Source organism: Somniosus microcephalus, chromosome 4, assembly GCF_052327205.1.
Source record: "Somniosus microcephalus isolate GS21.2 chromosome 4, FLI_Smic_1.0, whole genome shotgun sequence".
Taxonomy (NCBI): Eukaryota; Metazoa; Chordata; class Chondrichthyes; order Squaliformes; family Somniosidae; genus Somniosus; species Somniosus microcephalus.
In genome coordinates, this window is record NC_140990.1 from 98631931 (window position 1) to 98653261 (window position 21331).

Consider the following 21331-nt stretch of genomic DNA (forward strand, 5'->3'; position numbering starts at 1 on the left):
CCTGAAACCAAATGCTTCCAAAACCTTCAATAAAAACTCAGGAGAGACCCTATCAAAGGCTTTCTCTTGATCTATCTTTAATACATAAGCCTCCCTCCCACTCTCCTCCATGAGCTCTATCGCATCTCGGATTGAGACCACAGAGTCTGCGATGTCCCGACCTATGACTCCATAGGACTGAGAGGGCCAAACTATCTCCGGTAACACCTCCTTCAAACGATTTGCCATAACCCTCGCCAAGATCTTATAATCCACATTTAATAATGTGATGGGCCTCCAATTCTTCAGATCCCTTCTATCCCCTTTATTTTTATAAGCTAAGCTTATGATACCTCTCCTCATAGATGGGCCAGGCTTCCCTCAATTTTAATTTCCTTAAAAACATAAGAGCAATGGACTTAAAATCTCAAAAAATTCTTTATAAAATTCTGCACTTAGTCCATCGGACCCTGGGCTTCCCCCTCCCCCCCCCCTTCATTCCACTTACTGCTACTTTTATTTCCGCTAATCCTACTTCTTTATCACACATGCTTCTCTCATCCTCCTTTAAACCCTCTTCAATAAAAGCACTAACCTTCTCCATCGCCAAATTGGAAATGTCTTCTTTTGTATATAACTCTTGATAAAAGCTGCTAGCCGCCTCTAAAATCTCCCCACTTTCATGAATGATCTTCTCCCCAACCTTCAACTCTTCAATTGACGATAATCTCTGTTGCAGCTTCTCTTGCTCTAGAAAATATCTAGTGCATCTTTCGCCCTCCAATGCATCTCTAGCCTTTGCACGGAGAATGGCCCCCTTGCATTTTTCAGCTTGCAATAATTCCCACTCTTCCTTTAGCACCCAGAACTTAGTCTCAGCTCCCTTATCCCCTCCGTCAACTGCTTTACAGACATCCGTAAACCTTTTGTTTATATTCTCTTCTCGACGCTGGTTAGCTGCCGCTCTCTTTTTCCCCTAACGTACTGAAAAAACTTTTACCTCATATTTGAAATTGTCCCACCAAACTCTTCTTTCTTTCAAGAACAAAGGTTCCTTCTGAGCATTCTTTATTATATTTAAAATTCCTTCTTTCTAAGCAATTTCTTTCAGATATTGATTGTTTAAAATCCACACCCCTGAACCGATCTTAACTCTGCTGTTCCTAATTCTAAGAACCAAAGCCGAGTGGTCACTAAGAAATACTGTTTTATAATAAATCTCCATCACCTCAGAACTTAACCCTTCCCGCATGAACACAAAATCTATTCAGCTCTGTTTTAAAACATCACCCACCCAACTTGTTCTGGAGAACTCCCTTTTTATGGGGTTCCGGTCCCTCCATAAGTCTCTCAAATTTAAATTTGCCATCATTTTTACAATCATCCCTCTGGAGTTATCATCCTTAAAGGTCATCTGGGCTGAAATGTCCATCCGAGATAAAAATACATTAAAATCCCCCACTATACAAGGATTTTCCACCTCTGCCACTTCAGTGAATAACCCCATAAAAAACTCGCGACACTTGCAATGGTCATTCGGTGCATAGATATTAAAGAGATCGCAATTAAATTCCTCCAGTTTTACCCTTAGCCGTAAAAATCTCCCCTCAGTGTCCTTGTCCACCAAGGCAACGTTCTCTTTTATGGACGGACTCACCAAAACAGCCACCCCTCTACAGTTATTGTTTGCACAACTTGCAAACACCTCTCCCTTCCAAACCTTCTGAACTCTTTCTAGGATATCCTCATCCCAAAAGGTTTCTTGCAGACACAACAAGTCCAAACCTTTAAAACTCTGCAACAACTGCTGCAATTTCTTCTCACCCCTCAGTCCGTTCACATTAATCGAGACCAATGTAATCATGGCTCCGAAGAAGGGAAGTATGCCTGATAATCTCCCCATCATTTAATCTCTGGCCCTTCCCTCCTCTCATGCTCCTTCCCAACTTTTTGGTCAGCTGTTGCTTTTTCCTGCAGCCTCTGACTCTTTTTCACCTCCTGTTTGAACTGTCCCTGCTGTTTCAGCCTCTTCCTTGCATTAACTTTGGGCCAAGGAGCTGCCCTTTTGCCCTTCTTCTGCCCCTCACTAACCTTTCCCTTTCCACATGATGCCACCCCACCCCCCACTTCCATGTCTCTGTCCCCCTCTAATTCCTCACACTCAAGCTCTTCTGTAACCCTCTGTGCCTGCTCCCCGTCAGATACATAATCCTGCTCCCCGTCAGATACATCATCTCCCATAGAGAGTCTTCCTGCCATCGCGGTTTCTCCAACAGTGCCGTTCCCTTCGACCTCATCTCCACCTCTGACCCTTGCTCCCTGATCCTTCTCTCTCTGGGACAATGGAGCACTTATATTGCTCCCTTCTGGCGTCTTTGTCTCGCCGCTCCCGTCCTGCTGCCCCTTTAAGGCTCCTGCCTCTTGCACCCTCTCCTTGTCTTGCCCCCTCCTGCTCACCGAGATGTCTGACTCCCCGTCTTTCTTTGGAGTACTTACATTTACCACGCACCCCGCTCCCGCCTCCTCTCCCTCCGCGGACACCAGATTCTTTAGGGAGAGCTGAACCGTATTAAGGCTCGAGTCTGCACTCGACCCTTGCTGCCCGCTGCTATCTTTGTTCTTTTCCAGTGTACTTGGTGTATTTTCCACCATCTCCACCCTGTTCTCTGCTCCGCAATTTTCTGCCTCTTCCTGTGCTCTTTTCTCCTTCAATTTACCAGCGGTGTCCTCCGACTGCTCCGCTCCTCCAGCCGTTCCACTCACACCTCCTGCTCCTTTTCCCATCTCCTCATCACTCATAGAGCTTCCTTCTGCCTCACACTCACAGTGGGTGGGGCCTTTGTGACACACCCCACAGCTCGCCGCCTTGCAGCTCCAAGTGAGGTGTCCAGATTCGCCGCAATTATAATAGTACAAGTCTGGACAGTTTCTTACAAGATGGTCGTGTCCAAGACAATAATAATAAACCTTCACTTGATTATCATGCAGTACTCGGAAGTACTGCACTCCTTCCATTGTCTCGCATTTCATGCTGTACGGTAATGACTTCACCCCCTCTGGGAACCGCACCTTTACGTAACGGGTTCCATCTGCTACCCATGTTCCTGGATAGTATCTCCTCTTTATTGCTGAGCAAATTTTAATGTCCCACGACTCCAACTTTTTGATTAGCATATCGTCCTCAATATAAACTGGCAAGTTTAAGAATGAGCCCACCACCTCTTCCGAATATAGCAGAGATACCTCCAAGAACTTATCGCCAACTTTCAAACTAAGTAAAAGGCTTTCCACCTCCTCTCGGCCACTGACCGTCACCTCGAACCCAACATTCGGCTTTGGTCGGCAGGCAAAGCAGCTTCCCTCGCCACAGTCCTCATGTACCGCTTGGATAATATCCCAAGCTCGTATCTCCTTATCCTTGCACTGAACCACCACCATGTTTTCTTTTCCAAACTGTTGTGTATGTACCTTTAAGAGAAGAACTGATTCTATACTGCAGTACCGGCAGTGACCACCCCTGTATATAAAGCCATAGCAGGCTTCTGTACTTCAGTCTTAAGTTACCCTCTGTTCAGTAAATACCTGTTATTATTGTTCTCCTGCAGTCCGTGTATTATTGATACTCGGACATTACATTGGCGACGAACAGGTTCGAACTCACCTGCAGTACTGCATCACCTCACGGGGATCTTTCCCTGAGAAGAAGCTTCTTGGAGGTCGAAGTCAGAGCAACGGGCGTCGACCGCGGGCAACCGCCCAAGGATCCATCGGAGTTCAGAGAGTTGCAGGAGAGGCTGTGGAGAGCTGGGCTTGGCTCCCCAGTCAAGGTGTTCCAGCAAATCGTGCTGGTAGCAGGTAGTGCGCTGACCCTTCCGGACTGCGGCGGGCTCGAGCTTGATCGAGCGGCTCTGCAACGGGGCCGTGCAGCATCATCGGGAGGAAAAGAGAGAGAGAGAGGGTGGAGCGCACAGGGCATGGTCGGTGCTGAAGAACCGGGCAGCGTAGCGAAAATAAAACAAGGGGAAGGAAAAGTGAGACGCGCCGAAGCCGCGGGTCACCGCCATTACCCTGTAGAACACTAGGAGCAGCAAGGGGAAGAAGGAAAAGCGCAGGAGGCGCCATTTTATTCCATTGGGGAAGAAGGAAAAGCACGGGAGGCGCCATTTTAAATCACCCAAGATGCCGAAAAGTGGCAGTATCACTGCTTTCGATAACGAGGTAGAAGACTGGACCACGTATGTGGAAAGAATTGAAGTGTACTGCAAGGCAAATGAGGTGGCCGATGGAAAGAAGGCGTCGGTATTATTAAATTTGATGGGCGCGAGAACGTATGGCCTATTGCGGAATTTAATTACCCCAGCTAAACCAATGGAGAAAAGTTTTGAAGAGATTGTTAATATCTTACAGGAACGCCTAAACCCTACACTGCTGCTGATAGCAGAAAGATTCAAGTTCCATAAAAGAAACCAGCACAAAGATGAGAGCAATGCTGACTGTCTTACGGAACTGCGCAAGTTATCGAAGCACTGCCAGTTCGGAGCAGGACTGGCAGACACCTTAAGGGATAAGTTTGTCTACGGGCTCCAGAGTGAAGGAACCCAGAAACGACTACTTTTGGAAAAGGACCTGACACTAGAACAGGCTTTCAGCGTGGCAGTATCCTACGAAGCAGCAGCACGGGGAGCTGCGGAAATACAACAGAAACCACAAGAATACAGTGCTAACGAAATGGCGTATGGAACAGAAAAGTGCTATCGCTGCGGCAGAACAACCCATGATCAGAAGGACTGCTGGTTTAAGGACAAAGTATGCAGGCAATGTGGGAAAATTGGACACATAGCAAGAGTCTGCAGGTCGGGAAAGAAAACCAACACTACAAGAACTACTAAGGAAAAGTACAAGAAAGTAAAGAAATTGACAGACAGTAGTTTGGAAGATCAGGAGAGTGATAATGACTCCGGGAGCAGGAGACTAAGTTGTCTAAAGTTACACAACGTGATCGCAAAGGAGGATCACCGAACCATTTGGGTCACCCTCATGATAGCAGGGTCCCCACTAAAGATGGAATTGGACACAGGATCAGCCCTAACTGTCATGAATCGACGAGACCATGAGCGGCTATTCTCACACATACCCTTGCAGGACACGTCCATTGTATTGAAGACATACACGGGGCAAAAAGTCTACCCCAGAGGAAAAATAAGGGTGCCAGTTAAATACAACGACAAGGAAACACAGAAACTGTATCTATATATACTACAAGATGGAGGACCACCATTATTGGGACGTGAATGGATCCGAAAAATACAATTGGATTGGCATTCCATTCAGGCGCTAACTGTGACTGACAAAAAGGATGATGACGTCACACCTGGACGACTGTCAAAAATTCTAACTGACGCGAAAGAGGTGTTCCAACAAGGACTTGGGACTCTAAAAGGAGTAACGGCAACGATAAAAATCGAAGATAACGCAAACCCAAAATTTTTTAAGGCCAGACTGGTACCTTACGCGATCCGCCCAGCCATTGAAGCAGAGCTGGAGAGTCTGGAGCGTTCGGGTGTGCTGTCCAAGGTGGACTGGAGCGAGTGGGCCACACCCATCATTCCTGTAATGAAGAAATCATTGAGCAGCACGCCTGGGGAGCCGAAGAAGGTTCGCATCTGTGGGGACTTCAAGGTAACTGTGAACCCAGTCCTGTACACAGTACAATATCCACTCCCACGGATAGAAGATATTTTCGCCTCACTGTCTGGAGGGAAACGCTTTACAAAGATTGATCTGGCCCAAGCGTATCTACAAATGGAGGTGGAAGAAGCATCTAGGAAATACCTCACGATAAACACTCACAAAGGCCTTTACCAGTACAATCGACTGGTATTCGGGGTAGCATCAGCCCCGGCTATTTGGCAGAGGGCGATGGAACAAGTCCTGCAAGGGATCCCGGGGACCCAGTGTTATTTGGACGACATCCTGGTTACGGGCGAAAATGACAGTGAACACCTTGCCAATCTGGAGCAGGTGCTCACTAGATTACAGGAATATGGGCTACGAGCCAACCGCCCCAAATGCGAGTTCTTCAGGAGATAAATCTCGTATTGTGGCCACATGATTGATGAGGAAGGGTTGCATAAGTCGCCGGACAAGATTGAGGCTGTAGTCAAGGCTCCAGCACCGGAAAATGTGTCGCAACTGAGGTCGTTCCTCGGGTTGGTGAACTACTACCATAAGTTCTTGCCGAATTTATCTACAATTCTGCACCCACTGAATGCCCTGCTGCAAACTGGAGTAACATGGAAATGGAGTGATGAGTGTAAGCATGCCTTTCAGAAATGTAAATGCCTAATCACTTCAAAAGAAGTATTGGCCCACTACAATCCAACACTACCGATTCGGTTAGCATGTGATGTGTCTCCCTACGGCATCGGAGCGGTGCTGTCACACAAATTCCTTGACGGTTCAGAGAGGCCAATAGCCTTTGCGTCGCGCTAGTTAACCTCAGCCGAGCGTAACTATGCCCAGATTGACAGGGAGGCCCTCAGCCTGGTGTGGGGGGTGAAGAAGTTCAATCACTATCTGCACGGGCAGAAATTCACCCTACTGACTGATCATCAGCCCCTGGTCTCCATTTTTAACCCAAAAGAAGGGCGTTCCGGTGATGATGGCACAGCGGCTGCAAAGATGGTCACTTTTTCTAGGGGCACATCAGTATGACATAGAGTACAAGGGTACGAAACAGCATGGAAATGCTGATGGGCTGTCGCGCCTACCGTTGCCTACGGTAGAGGAAGCACCTGCAGTGGACCCTGTTGAGATATTCCATGCGACCATAGTCGAATGTCTACCTGTTACAAACTCAAGTATAGAGAAGGAAACCCGAAATGACTCGACACTCTCTCGGGTCTATGATTTGACGGTGAAGGGATGGCCAGCACATGGCGACTCACTGTTGCCAGCATTCTCGCCAAGGAGAGAACAGCTGTCAGTGTGCCGGCGGACCTTGATGTGTGGATCCCGAGTGGTAATTCCACCCAAGTTGAGAGATAGAGTGCTCCATGAGCTTCATGAGGGTCATCTGGGAGGGGTAAAAATGAAGAGCCTAGCCAGGGCGTTTGTGTGGTGGCCGGGAATCGATAAAGAAACTGAGGATATGACCAAGAGATGCACAGGATGCCAGAAGGTCCAAAACGCTCCACCACAGGCCCCGCTACATCCATGGGAGTGGCCCTCATCTCCATGGCAATTGGTACACATTGATTTTGCTGGTCCATTTATGGACTCAATTCCTAATCGCCGCGGACGCCCATTCGAAATGGCCAGAGGTCATCAAAATGTCCTCCACCACCACGGAGAAAACTATTGCAGTCCTACGGACCATCTTCGCCAGGAATGGCTTGCTAGAACAGATTTGCTCCGACAATGGGCCACAGTTTGTGTCCGAGGATTTCCGGAGGTTTCTGAGGAATAATGGGGTGAAACATTACACATCTGCCCCATATCATCCAGCCACAAATGGATTGGCTGAGAGGTTTGTTCAGACCTTTAAAAAGGCAATAAAGGCGATGTATAACGACGACATACCACTGCAACACAAGGTGGATAATTTCTTGTTTGCTTACCGGAATGCGACACATGCAGTCACCAACCAAGCTCCAGCCATAATGTTCTTCAACCGAAGGCTAAGATGTCGCCTGGATTTGCTCAAACCAAACATAAGACGAGATGTTGAGGATAAGCAATTCCAGCACATCAATGAGAAGCCAACCAGGAGCTTCAAGATAGGGCAACCAGTCTAGGCCCGTGACTACCGAACAGAAAAATGGCAGCCAGGAACGATATGCACACAGCAGGGACCACTAATGTACACATCGGACGTTGGAGAGAGCATCGTGAGACGCCATGCTGACCAGATTCTAGAGTCACAGGAACAAGCCAAACCCATATCACGAGCATGTGCACCTGGTAATAAACCCGAAGTACAGATTGCGTCTACCTCAGAAGCAGTGGTATTGGAAGCTGACGAACCAACCAATGACAATGAGCCAGAATCAACTCCACCGCAAGAACAGGATACTCGAGAAAGACGCTATCCAGTCAGGATCAGGAAGCCTCCTCAAAGACTGAACTTATAAATGATTATTTCAGTTGATGTATATAGTACAGAGAAAATTGTAATTGTAATTAGTTATTATTTAGTTGTTAAATGAATGTTATGTACTGTTTATCTAAAAGGGGAGGAATTGTTGTGTATGTACCTTTAAGAGAAGAACTGATTCTATACTGCAGTACCGGCAGTGACCACCCCTATATATAAAGCCATAGCAGGCTTCTGTACTTCAGTCTTAAGTTACCCTCTGTTCAGTAAATACCTGTTATTATTGTTCTCCTGCAGTCCGTGTATTATTGATACTCGGACACTACACAAACCTCCTGGTGTCCCGGCCCAAATCTTTGAGCCTTTTTCTTTCCCTTCCAACCACAGTTTCTCCCCTAATTAAATTCATTTTGGGAACACTCTCCTCTGAGGGGCACGGCACTCCGGACCCCTCAGCAGCCATCTGTCTGTTGTTTATGGGCCAAAAAGGCCCTAAAACCTGAAAGCAAAAACCCACCACCAACTTTTTACAAATTCACTCCAACTCCCTGCTACAATCAGGCAACCAGTAACACCTGCTCACTCCTAGCCCCTCCCACCTAGAGAGTGCCACAGCTGACACTCGCTAGATGCACCAGTCACTGAAGGTAAGCATGCAGGTGCAGCAGGCGGTTAAGAAGGCAAATGGTATGTTGGCCTTCATAGCGAGAGGATTCGAGTACAGGACCAAGGATGTCTTGCTGCAGTTTTACAGGGCCTTGGTGAGACCACACTTTGAGTATTGTGTGCAGTTTTGGTCGCCTTATCTGAGGAAGGATGTTCTTGCCATGGAGGGAGTGCAGCGAAGATTCACCAGGCTGATACCTGGGATGGCAGGAATGACGTATGAAGAGAGATTGGGTCGATTGGGCTTGTATTCGCTAGAGTTTAGAAGAATGAGAGGGGATCTCATTGAAATTATAAAATTCTAACAGGACTAGACAGACTAGAGGCAGGAAGGATGTTCCCAATGGTCGGGGAGTCCAGAACCAGGGGTCACAGTCTAAAGATAAGGGGTAAGCCATTTAGGACAGAGATGAGGAGGAATTTCTTCACCCAGAGAGTGGTGAACCTGTGGAATTCTCTACCACAGAAGGCAGTAGAGGCCAATTCATTAAATATATTCAAGAAGGAGTTGGATATATTTCTTAGGGCTAAAGGGATCAAGGGTTTTGGGGAGAAAGCAGGGACAGGGTACTGAATTTGGATGACAAGTGGCAAGTAACATTCGCACCACACAAGTGCCAGGCAATGACCATCTCCAACAAGCGAGACTCTAACCATCTCCCCTTGACATTCAGTGGCATTACTATCGCTGAATCCCCCACTATCAACATCCTGGGGGTTACCATTGATCAGAAACTGAACTGGACCAGCCGTATAAATACTGTGGCTACAAGAGCAGGCCAGAGGCTGGGAATTCTGCGGTGAGTGTCTCACCACCTGACTCCCCAAAGCCTTTCCACCATCTACAAGGCACAAGTCAGGAGTGTGATGGAATCCTCTCCACTTGCCTGGATGAGTGCAGCTCCAACAACACTCAAGAAGCTCGACACCATTCAGGATAAAGCAGCCCGCTTGATTGGCACTCCATCCACCACCTTCAACATTCACTCCCTCCACCACCAGCGCACTGTGGCTGCAGTGTGTACCATCTACAAGATGCACTGCAGCAACTCGCCAAAGCTCCTTCAACAGCACCTTCCAAACCCGCGACCTCTACCACTTAGAAGGACAAGGGCAGCAGACGCATGGGAACATCACCACCTACAAGTTCCCCTCCAAGCCACACACCATCCTGACTTGGACCTGTATCGCCGTTCCTTCACTGTCGCTGGGCCAAAATCCTGGCACTCCCTTCCTAACAGCATTGTGGGTGTACCTACACCATATGGACTGCAGCGGTTCAAGAAGGTGGCTCACCACCATCTTCTCAAGGGCAATTAGGGATGGGCACTAAATGCAGGCCTAGCCAGCGACGCCCACATCCCATCAATGAATAAATAAATTTTAAAAAATGATCTCATTGAATGGCGGAGCAGGCTCGAGGGGTCGAATGGCCTACTCCTGCTCCTATCTTCTATGTTTCTAATGAAAGAAAGACTTGTATTTTATACGACGCCTTTCACAGCCACCGGACATCCCAAAGCGCTTTACAGCCAATGAAGTACTTTTGAAGTGTCATCACTGTTGTAATATAGGAAAGGTGGCAGCCTGTAGTGTATGTATCTGTCTACCTTTAAGAAAATCATTGTATGTAACCGTTCACCTTTAAGAGAACTATTTTAGGTGTGGCATTACTTTGTTGGCTTCTGTATACTGTAATACCGACGGTGACCACACCAGTATATAAGTGCTGTGTCAGGATTTATTTGGCAGATTCGCCCTGACCTTCGAATAGTAAAGTCCTGTTTTAAGTTACTCTGGTAGTCTGTGTATTAATTAACTAAACAACCCACAGACTTTACAGTGGCGACGAGTCCGATCGTACCCTGCGGCAACAATACTTCCGAAGCAGTTAACGAGCGTCGAGAAGAGGCAACCGCCCTCGTCATTCTGCTGGGAGAAAACTCGAGTCTGCAGAGCTGGAAAGGAGGAAGAATTCAGAGACAAAGACTTCCATCAGCAACAGGCACACACTGTCCCTTCTGCCACGGTGAGGAGTGAGCCGATCAGCACGAGAAGCAAGCCGGCCACGGTGACTGTGAGTAAGGGAAAAGTAAAAAGAATAACCGGAGGATAAGGGCGGTGCACTCGACCACGGTCGAGGGGGAAAGGAGCCGGACAGAAGTCGGGCCCAGAGGCGCTGAGACTGGGGCAGCGTGGAGCAAGGAAGCCACAGTACAGACAGGCTGGGGACGCAACGGCGTCGTGAGACAGCTAGACCACGACCGGCGAAAAAGGCCGGGCAGTGACCGAAGCCACGAAGCGCTGCGACCGGGAGCGTAGGTGCGGGAAGATATAAAAACTCAGCCGCAGCCGGGGAGGGAAGCACCGGACTGCGAGAGGGCTGGGAGACGCGATTGGGAGCTGAGCGAGCGGGAGAGGCAGAGCCGACCAAGGGAGACTGAGCGAGAGCCAGTCCAGCGGCTGAAACTGTTCGCCGTCGACGGGGTGTACCCAGTGCCGGTAGAGCCGAGCGAGCGGGAGAGAGACAGAGCCCGAGCAAGGGGAACTGAGCGAGAGCCAGCCCAGCGGCTGAAACTGTTCGCCGTCAACGGGGTGTACCCAGCGCCGGTTGCCCTGCCGAGAAAAGGGAAAGCACTGAAGCCGACGCGCAGGCTGTGAACCTGAAAGCCAGCGGCCGTCGCCCGTGGGGAAAGTGTACCCCTCCCGCCGGGGAAGAAACGCGGGAAGCCGCCATTAGGCGGAGAAGAAGATAAGCGCGGGAAACCGCCATTTTCGCGGGAACCGCCATCTTGGAGAAAAAAAAAGAAAATTTAAAGAAATAATCCGTGGTGTTATCAGGAAGAGAGGAAGATGCCTAAGCATGGTAACATCAACGATTTTAATTCCGAGGTAGAAGACTGGGCCACGTATGTGGAACGCATTGAGATCTATTGTGAGGCCAATAAAATAGAAGAAGATGACAAAGCTATAACCTTGCTAAACTCGATGGGCGCGAAGACATACGGGCTCTTGAAGCATCTACTAGCACCAGCTAAACCGGCGGATCAGACTTTCGATGATATTGTGACTGTTCTGAAGGATCACTTGAACCCCACACCGTTGATGTTGGCGGAACGATTCAAATTCTATGCGAGAACGCAAAGGAAAGACGAAAGCAACGCAGAATACTTGGTCGAACTGCGTAGACTAGCGAAACACTGCCAGTTTGGAGAGAATCTGACAGAGGCATTGCGAGACAAGTTCGTGTGCGGGTTGTCAAAGGAAGGAACGCAAAAGCGACTACTCGAAGAGAACGACCTTACACTTGACAGGGCTGTCCTTATTGCAGCATCGCACGAAGCCGCAGCGAAGGGAACTGCGGAAATGCAGCTAAAGGCAGCGGCACTCAGTGTGGATCAAATTACCTCGAGTACAACAAAATGCTATCGTTGTGGGAAGACAACACACGACCAGAACCAATGCTGGTTTAAGAACCAGGAATGTAGGAAATGTGGCAAACTGGGTCACATAGCTAAGGTATGCCGGTCAGGGAAGAAGACCAACAACCAAAGGAAGCCATCACAGGAAAAGTACAACAAGGTACACAAGGTGGCTGAGAAGAGTTCAGATGAACAGAATTCGGACTCAGACCCAAACGGCCAGGAGCTGGGCAGTCTGAGAATTCACAATGTGAGTAAGGAAGCTGACCTACAACCTATCTGGGTCATGCTAAAAATAGCTGGAGTCCAAGTGAAATGGAGTTGGACACTGGATCAGCTCTATCAGTCATAAATCGAAGGGATTACCACCGGCTATTCTCACATATACCCTTAAGAGATACCAAGTTCGTATTGCAGACATACACGGGGCATAAAGTATACCCCATGGGGAAGATAAGAGTCAAGGTGAGAGATGGGGGTAAAGAACACACAAGAATGAACTTATACGTACTACCTGAGGGAGGACCACCACTTCTGGGATGGGAGTGGATCAAGAAAATAGATATGGAATGGCACTATCTAAAAGCCATAACGAGTGAGGACTCGGTGCAGACAATCAGCTCAGATTCTGAAACGGATGACGATAAGACCAACCCAAATATGAAAGACAAGGCTAAAATGGACTTGCCGACTAAGGTTGGAAGAATGAAGGCATGCATAAAGGCTTATGCTCCAGAGAAGAACAAAGTTTCAGAACAGAACTCCACCGAACAACGACAACATAGTTTGACAGAGAATTCTGAGTCTGTTCAGGTTACGGACATATCCATGACTGACGAACACCGAGCTCGGACTCAACTTCATTTCAAATTACGACAGCAAGTAGAACAAGTGAGTTACCGTCTCGAACAAGAGATGAAAACAATGAAAAAGTTCTATGACACCGAATGGGAGAATCTGGAAAGACAACAGAAGCAGCTAGCTCAAGCAGAGAGCGACCATAGAGCCATTGTGACCAATTACCGATCACATCTCCCTTATGCCGTTCAGGAGTTAGAATATTTGCAGGAAGGAGCAAATGAAGAGGAATCTTCAGGAAGCCAGGATTTTATTCCCGTTCTTCTCTACGACTCCTTACAAGCAGAGTTTGAGAAGTTGAAGGAACAGTATGAACAGGCCCAGGCTACAATCCTGGAGGAAATTAACTCAGCAACCTCTGAAAAGCTAGTTTCAGTAGAAGCATATGAGCAACTAAAGGTTGAACATGAGCAAGAAGTCCAAAGGCTGCAGGAAATTCTTGATGAGCTCAAGGCCAAGACAGACTCATCGGTAGAAGTTCCATCCATAGATGAGAAATTAGAGGTGAAAGGCATGGCAGAACATGAAAGACAAGATGTCCAAGAACTCATAAAAATATTGAAGGAAACCCAAGACAAATATGAGGCGGCAATGACCGAGGTTCAACAACTTGAAGAACAGATTCAACTGGGAATCCTTTCGGTGGAAGAAAAGGAAACTGTAAGAAACACAGAGACTGTAAGAATGGCCCCTGAACATGAGCTAGAGAGCATCAAGGCGCAACTTCTCCGAGCGCTGAAAGCCAAAGTACAAGAGGAAAAGAAGGTGAAAGCATTGGAGGAAAAGGTGGATGAAATGGAGAAGACTCTGATCCACAGTGTTCCCGTGGAAGAGTTAACGGTCAGCCAACTCCTTCATATGCTGAGGGACAAGACTCTGCAATGGGAACAATCTGAACACGAGCTTCAATCTTCAAAGGGAAGGAGTTCGGAGCTCTCAAAAGTTATGGAAATAGCTGAGGTTGCAACACAGATTTTACTGGGATGCCAAAAGTACGCTGAATCACGTCTATGTGAACAACAGAATGTTGAAACAGCTGCTCCAGTAGAAGGATTGAATAGCCCGATCAATCAATCCCCGATGGAAGGGGAAGTATTGAAATCACAAATGAGGTCATTAGTGAAGGATTTGCAGGAAACCCAGGAAGAGCGGGATGAATATGAACGCATGAAAAAGTTTCTTCAGGAAAGATGTCTAGGGAGGGAACAACAGTCGGCTAACGTCCAGTTGGGTAAGGAAGAAGTAGCAGGCCCTCTCGTTAGACTAGTTCAGGACAACACCGAATATTACCATGACTTGTTGAGTGACACGGAATATTACGAGGACTTGGTCTGCCCAGCTTGTGATGAAAACTCCCAAAGTGCAGAAATCAGGATGAAGCACTTAAAGTCTAAGGAACATAGGGAGATGGTGGCGCTACAGCTGGCAGCTGATAAGGGAGCCCCGAGAGTCTCCAAGAAGCAGAAAAGAAAAAGACGAAGCAGAAGGTGATAACCATCTAAATCATTATCACTTCTACCAGATCATGTACGTGGGCCCTACGAAGGGAGCCAAATCAGTTGGCAAGTAGGAAAAATTACCAAGGCAGTCCAGCTGTTTGTAAAAGTCAGCACTGCTGGTTCAGCAGGACGGAAGTTCAAGCTGTTAAGTCAAGGGAAAGACTATTGGATGAGTCATGCTAGCAATGTGAACCGGCTACACCACAGAGATGTTGTTCGGACCGAGTCAAGACCAGAGACTGAATCTGTGAACTGTTCCCGCAGAGACTGAATCTGTAAACTGTTTCCCGCATAGATTATACCTGTGAATTGTTTTACATGAAGTTGAATATATGTTATGTTTAATGGGGGACTAAGTATGTTGTAAGCTAAAAAGGGAGGATTGTAGTGTATGTATCCGTCTACCTTTAAGAAAATCATTGTATGTAACCGTTCACCTTTAAGAGAACTATTTTAGGTGTGGCACTACTTTGTTGGCTTCTGTATACTGTAATACCGATGGTGACCACACCGGTATATAAGTGCTGTGTCAGGATTTATTTGGCAGATTCGCCCTGACCTTCGAATAGTAAAGTCCTGTTTTAAGTTACTCTGGTAGTCTGTGTATTAATTAACTAAACAACCCACAGACTTTACACAGCCCAATTTTCACACAGCAAGATCCCACGAACAGCAATGTGATAATGACCGGATCATCTGTTTTTGCTATGGTGATTGAGAGAGAAATATTGGCCCCAGGACACCGGGGAGAACTCCCCCCTGCTGTTCTTTGAAAATAGTGGCCGTGGGGATCTTTTACATCCACTTGAGAGAGAGCAGAGGGAATCCCTCGGTTTAAGGCCTCATCTGAAAGACGGCACCTCCTGACAATGCAGTGCTCACTCAGTACTGCCACTGGGAGTATCAGCCTAGATTTAATGTGCCTGAGTTCCTGGAGTGGGATTATCAACCAACAACCTTCTGACCCAGTGGCGAGAGTGCCACCAACTGAGCCACAGATGGCACTCGCTATATAATATACTAGCTGGGGAGCCCCGCGTTGCGAGGGCAATTTTGGGGCGCTTGGTCTCCCTGCCCCTGTGTGTCCCCCCTCTCCGTCATGTCCTCTCCCTGTCCTATCCCTCCCTCCCCTCTCTCCCTCCCGTCCTCTCCCTCCCCTCCTCTCCCTCCCTCCCCTCCTCTCCCTCCCTCCCTCCCCTCCCGTCTCCCTCCCTCCCTCCCCTCCCCCACACCTCCCCTCCCCTCCCCCGCTCCCCCACTCCCCTCTGTCCCTCTCTCCAGCCCCTCCCCCTGCCTAGCGCTTGAGGTCCGGTGCCAATGTCGGAAACGCGGCAGCCAATTTGCACACAGCAAGCTCCCAATGTGATAATGAGCAGATAATCTGTTTTGGTAATGTTGATTGAGGGATAAATATTGGCCCCCAGGACACCAGGGATAACTCCCCTGCTCTTCTTCAAAATAGTGCCATAGGAAGTTTTATGTTTACATATAGGCCAGACCAGATCAGTACGGCAGATTTCCTTCCCTAAAGGACATTAGTGAACCAATTGGGTTTTTACGACAAGCCGCTAGTTTCATGATTATGATACCAGCTTTTTAATTCCAGATTTATTTAATTAACTGAATTTAAATTCCTCAGCTGTCATGGTGGGATTATGAACTCACGTCTCCGGATCATTAGTCCAGAACTCTGGATTACTAAGCCCAGTAACATAACCACTATGTTACCGTACCCTGAGTGATGTTTTTTCCCCGCGTTTTTATGGGATGTGGACGTCGCTGGCAAAGCCAGCATTTATTGCCCATTCCTAATTGCCCTTGAGAAGGTGGTGGTGAGCCGCCTTCTTGAACCGCTGCAGTCCGTGTGGTGAAGGTACTCCCACAATGCTGTTAGGGAGGGAGTTCCAGGATTTTGACCCAGCGACGATGAAGGATGAGCGATATACTTCCAAGTCAGGATGGTGTGTGACTTGGAGGTGGTGGTATTCCCATGCGCCTGCTGCCCTTGTCCTTCTAGGTGGAAGAGGTCGCGGGTTTGGGAGGTGCTGCCGAAGAAGCCTTGGCGAGTTGCTGCCGTGCATCTTGTAGATGGTACCCACTGCAGCCACGGTACGCCGGTGGTGGAGGGAGTGAATGTTGAAGGTGGTGGATGGGCTGCCGATCAAGCGGGCTGCTTTGTCCTGGATGGTGTCGAGCTTCTTGAGTGTTGTTGGAGCTGCACTCATCCAGGCAAGTGGAGAGTATTCCATCACACTCCTGACTTGTGCCTTATAGATGGTGGAAAGGCTTTGGGGAGTCAGGAGGTGAGACACTCGCTGCAGAATACCTAGCCTCTGACCAGCTCTTGTTGCCACAGTGTTTATGTGGCTGGTGCAGTTAAGTTGATGTTGATTGAGGAACAACTATTGGCCAGGACACCGGGGATAACTCCCCTGCTCTTCTTTAAAATAGAGTCATTGGATCTATTTATGTCCACCTGAGAAAGCAGACGTGGCCTCAATTTAACATCTCATCTGAAAGACGGCACCTCAGACAGTGCAGCACTCCCCTGGAGTGTCAGGTTGATTTTTGTGTTCAAGTCTGTGGAGTGGGAATTTGAACTCTCAACCTTCTGACTCAGAAGGCAAAGGTGCTACCCACTGAGCCACCAGCTAACATAAAACATTCTTAGTGCCTGTGCCACACCAGTCAGCTACCATGAAAGGGTGAGTCACTCCCCGACTAACCACAGAAATAGACCTCGGAATATATCAGTTACCTGTAACGACAGCCAAGTGGGACTTCAGCAACGGGAGGGGCAAATTAAATTGACTCCTCAATTTGATAAAGGTGCTTAAAATCATGAAGGGTTTCGATAGAGTGAATAAGGAGAAACTGTCTCCAGTGTCAGAAGGGTCAGTAACCAGAAGGACACTGATTTAAGGGAACTGGCAAAAGAACCAGCGGTGACATGAGGAAAATAAAGTTATGCAGCGAGTGGTTGCGATCTGGAAGGGTGGTGGAAGCAGGTTCAATAACATTCAAAAGGGATTTGGAGAAATACATTCTATGATTAAAATAAAATGAGTCATCTCGTCTGCCCTATTTTACGAATAGAAATATCTAAATGAGTGACTAGCCCAGTTAAAGATTCATATTTAAAATCTTTTTTTTAAGAAAGACTTGCATTTCTATAGCGTCTTTCACGGCCACCAGACGTCACAAAGCGCTTTACAGCCAATGAAGTACTTTTGAAGTGCAGTCACTGCTGTAATGTAGGGAAACGCGGCAGCCAATTTGCGCACAGCAAGCTCCCACAAACAGCAATATGATAATGGAATATAATGTGGAGAAATGTGAAGTTATCCACTTTTGCAGGAATAATAGAAAAGCAGAGTGTTTTTTAAATGGTGAGAGACTGGGAAATGTTGGTGTTCAGAGGGACCTGGGTGTCCTTGTACATGAATCACTGAAAGTTAACATGCAGGTACAGCAAGCAATTAGGAAAGCAAATGGTATGTTGGCCTTTATTACAAGAGGATTTGAGTATAAGAGTAAAGACGTCTTACTGCAATTATATAGGGCCCTGGTGAGACCACACCTGGAGTATTGTGCACAGTTTTGGTCTCCTTACCTAAGGAAGGATATACTTGTCATAGAGGGAGTGCAACGAAGGTTCACCAGACTGATTCCTGGGATGGAGGGATTGTCCTATGAGGAGTGATTGAGGAGACTAGGCCTATATTCTCTAGAGTTTAGAAGAATGATAGGTGATCTCATTGAAACATACAAAATTCTTACAGGGCTTGACAGGGTAGATGCAGGGAGGATGTTTCCCCTGTCTGGGGAGTCCAGAACCAGGGGTCACAGTCTCAGAATAAGGGGTCGGCCATTTTAGGACTGAGATGAGGAGAAATTTCTTCACTCAGAGGGTGGTGAATCTTTGGAATTCTCTACCCCAGAGGGCTGTGGAGGCTCAGTCGTTGGGTATATTCAAAACAGAGATCGATAGATTTTTGGATATTAAGGAAATCAAAGGATATGGGGAAAGTGGAGTTGAGGTCGAAGATCAGCCATGATCTTATTGAATGGCGGAGCAGGCTCGAGGGGCCGAATGGCCTACTCCTGCTCCTATTTAAAAAAATGACCAATCTGTTTTTGTTATATTGATTAAGGGATAAATATTGGCCAGGACACCGGGGATAACTCTCTGCTCTTCTTCAGGATAGTGCCATGGGATCTTTTATGTCCACCTGAGAGAGCAGACGGTGTCTCAGTTTAACGTCTCATCTGAAAGACGCACCTTTATTTTTATTCGGTCCTGGGATGTGGGCGTCGCTGGCAAGGCCAGCATTTATTGCCCGTCTCTAATTGCCCCTTGAGAAGGTGGTGGTGAGCCACCTTCTTGAACCGCTGCAGTCCGTGTGGTGAAGGTACTCCCACAGTGCTGTTATACTACTTTGTTTGCTACCACTGCGTGACTTGCTCAGCCATTCTAGAGCGCAGTTTAGAGTCAACCACATTGCTGTGGGTCTGGAATCACATATAGGCCAGACCGGGTAAGGATGGCAGATTTCTTTCCCTGAAGGACATTAGTGAACCAGGTGGGTTTTTACAACAATCCAGTAGTTTCATGGTCACTATTACTGACACTAGGTTTTTATTTCACATTTATTTAATTATCTGAATTTAAATTGAAGTGGGATTTGAAATCATGTCTCTGGATCATTAGTCCAGACTTCTCAATTACTAGGCCAGTAAAATTAACACTCTATGACTGTACATCCGACAGTGCGGCGCTCCCTCAGTACTGCCCCTCCGACAGTGCGGCGTTCCCTCAGTACTCCCCCTCTGACAGTGGAGCGCTCCCTCAGTACTGACCCTGTGACAGTGCAGCGCTCCCTCAGTACTGCCCCTCCGACAGTGGAGCGCTCCCTCAGTACTGCCCCTCCGACAGTGGAGCGCTCCCTCAGTACTGCCCTTCCGACAGTGCGGCACTCCTTCAGTACTCCCCCTCCAACAGTGGCGTGCTCCCTCAGTACTGCCCCTACAACAGTGCAGCGCTCTCTCAGTACTGACCCTGTGACAGTGCAGTGCTCCCTCAACACTGCCCCTCCGACAGTGCAGTGCTCCCTCAGTACTGCCCCTCCAACAGTGCAGCACTCCCTCAGTACTGCCCGTCCGACAGTGCAGTGTTCCTTCAGTACTCCCCCTCTGACAGTGGAGTGCTCCCTCAGTACTGCCCCTCCGACAATGCAGCGCTCCCTCAACACCGCCCCTCCGACAGTGCAGTGTTCCTTCAGTACTCCCCCTCCGACAGTGCAGCACTCCCTCAGTACTGCCCCTCCGACAGTGCAGCACTCCCTCAGTACTGCCCCTCCGACAGTGCAGCGCTCCATCGACACTGCCCCTCCGACAGTGCAGCGCTCCCTCAACACTGCCCCTCCGACAGTGCAGCACTCCCTTAGTACTGCTCCTCCGACAGTGCAGCGCTCCCTCAGTGCCGCCCCTCCAACAGTGCAGCGCTTCCTCTGTACTACCCCTCCGACAGTGCAGTGCTCTTTCAGTACTCCTTCTCTGACAGTGTAATGCTCCCTCAGTACTACCCCTCTGACAGTGAAATAAAGACTTGGGATTTATACAGCACCTTTCAGGACCACCGGATGTCTCAAAATGCTTTACAGCCAATGAAGTACTTTTTGAAGTGTAGTCATTGTTGTAATGCAGGAAATGCGGCAGCCAATTTGCACCCACAAACAGCAATGTGATAATGACCGGATCATCTGTGTTAGTGATGTTGATTGAGGGACAAATATTGGCCAGGACACCGGGGAGAACTCGCCGCTGCTCTTCTTCAAAATAGTGCCTGTGGGATCTTTTATGTCCACCCGAGAGAGAGCAGATGGGGCCCTCGGTTTTAACGTCTCATCCGAAGGGCGGCACCTCCGACAGTGCGGCACTCCCTCAGTACTGCACTGGAGCGTCAGCCTAGATCTTTGTGTTCGAGCCCCTGGATTGGGGCTCGAACCCACAACCTTCTGACTCAGAGGCGAGGGTGCTGCCCCCTGAGCCACTGGCTGGCACTTTACAGAACAGCGGGGATTAATGGCGGAGGCATCACCCGGCGTGCCCCACGCGAGGGAAACCGCTCTATCCTCCAATGCTGTTTGTCATCGCTCCCGCCGCCTTCGTGCTCGGTCCCGCCCCTCGCAGCTCGGATCACGGGAAATCTCCGATCATTGATTTTCCGCGACTTCAGTGACGTTCGAATGCTCCTCGTCCCCGGTCACAGGAGAGCACCGCGCATGCTCAGAGGAGGTTCCCTGCAGCCACGAAATGGAGACCAGGGAATGCGCGGCTCGAGCAGGTAGGAGACGGCGAGGGCTGAGGTTCACAACCAACCCGCTGGTGGATGCGCCGCGGGGCTTAGAAACATCGACCGAGGCCTCGGGCCCCGGAATAGGATGCTGTGCGTGTCCAGCGGGACGGCCGGAGCTGCTGCTCTCCATCGCCGCCGGGACGATCTGGGGTTGCCTGGGCAACCGGCCGCCATCTTATTAGATGGGTTCAGTGTGCGGCACAGCGCATGCGCAGCCATTTCAGGCTCTGACAAGGCAGAGGAGGCCGTTCAGCCCATTGTGCCTGTGGCTGGCTCTTTGTTGCAGCTATGCAAATATTTCCACACCCCCATTGCCATGTAAATTTATCCTTTTCAAGTACATATGCAATCCCCTTTTGAAAGTTAACACTCAATCTGCTTCCGCCACCCTCTCAGGCAGTGCATTGCAGATTATAACAACTCGCTGCATTAAAAAAAATAAAAACACGCTTTT

General features: G+C 48.5%; 1 protein-coding gene across 1 annotated transcript in view; it reads right to left on the reverse strand.

The window, feature by feature from the left end:
* The window catches only part of LOC147119568 (uncharacterized), a 32598-nt gene extending 11592 nt beyond the window's left edge, over positions 1–21006 (reverse strand). Inside the window, exon 1 of the mRNA XM_085985133.1 lies at positions 20146–21006. The gene's annotated coding sequence lies outside the window, so the exon portion shown is untranslated. The remainder of the gene's footprint in view (positions 1–20145) is intronic.
* Positions 21007–21331: the final 325 nt, after the last annotated feature.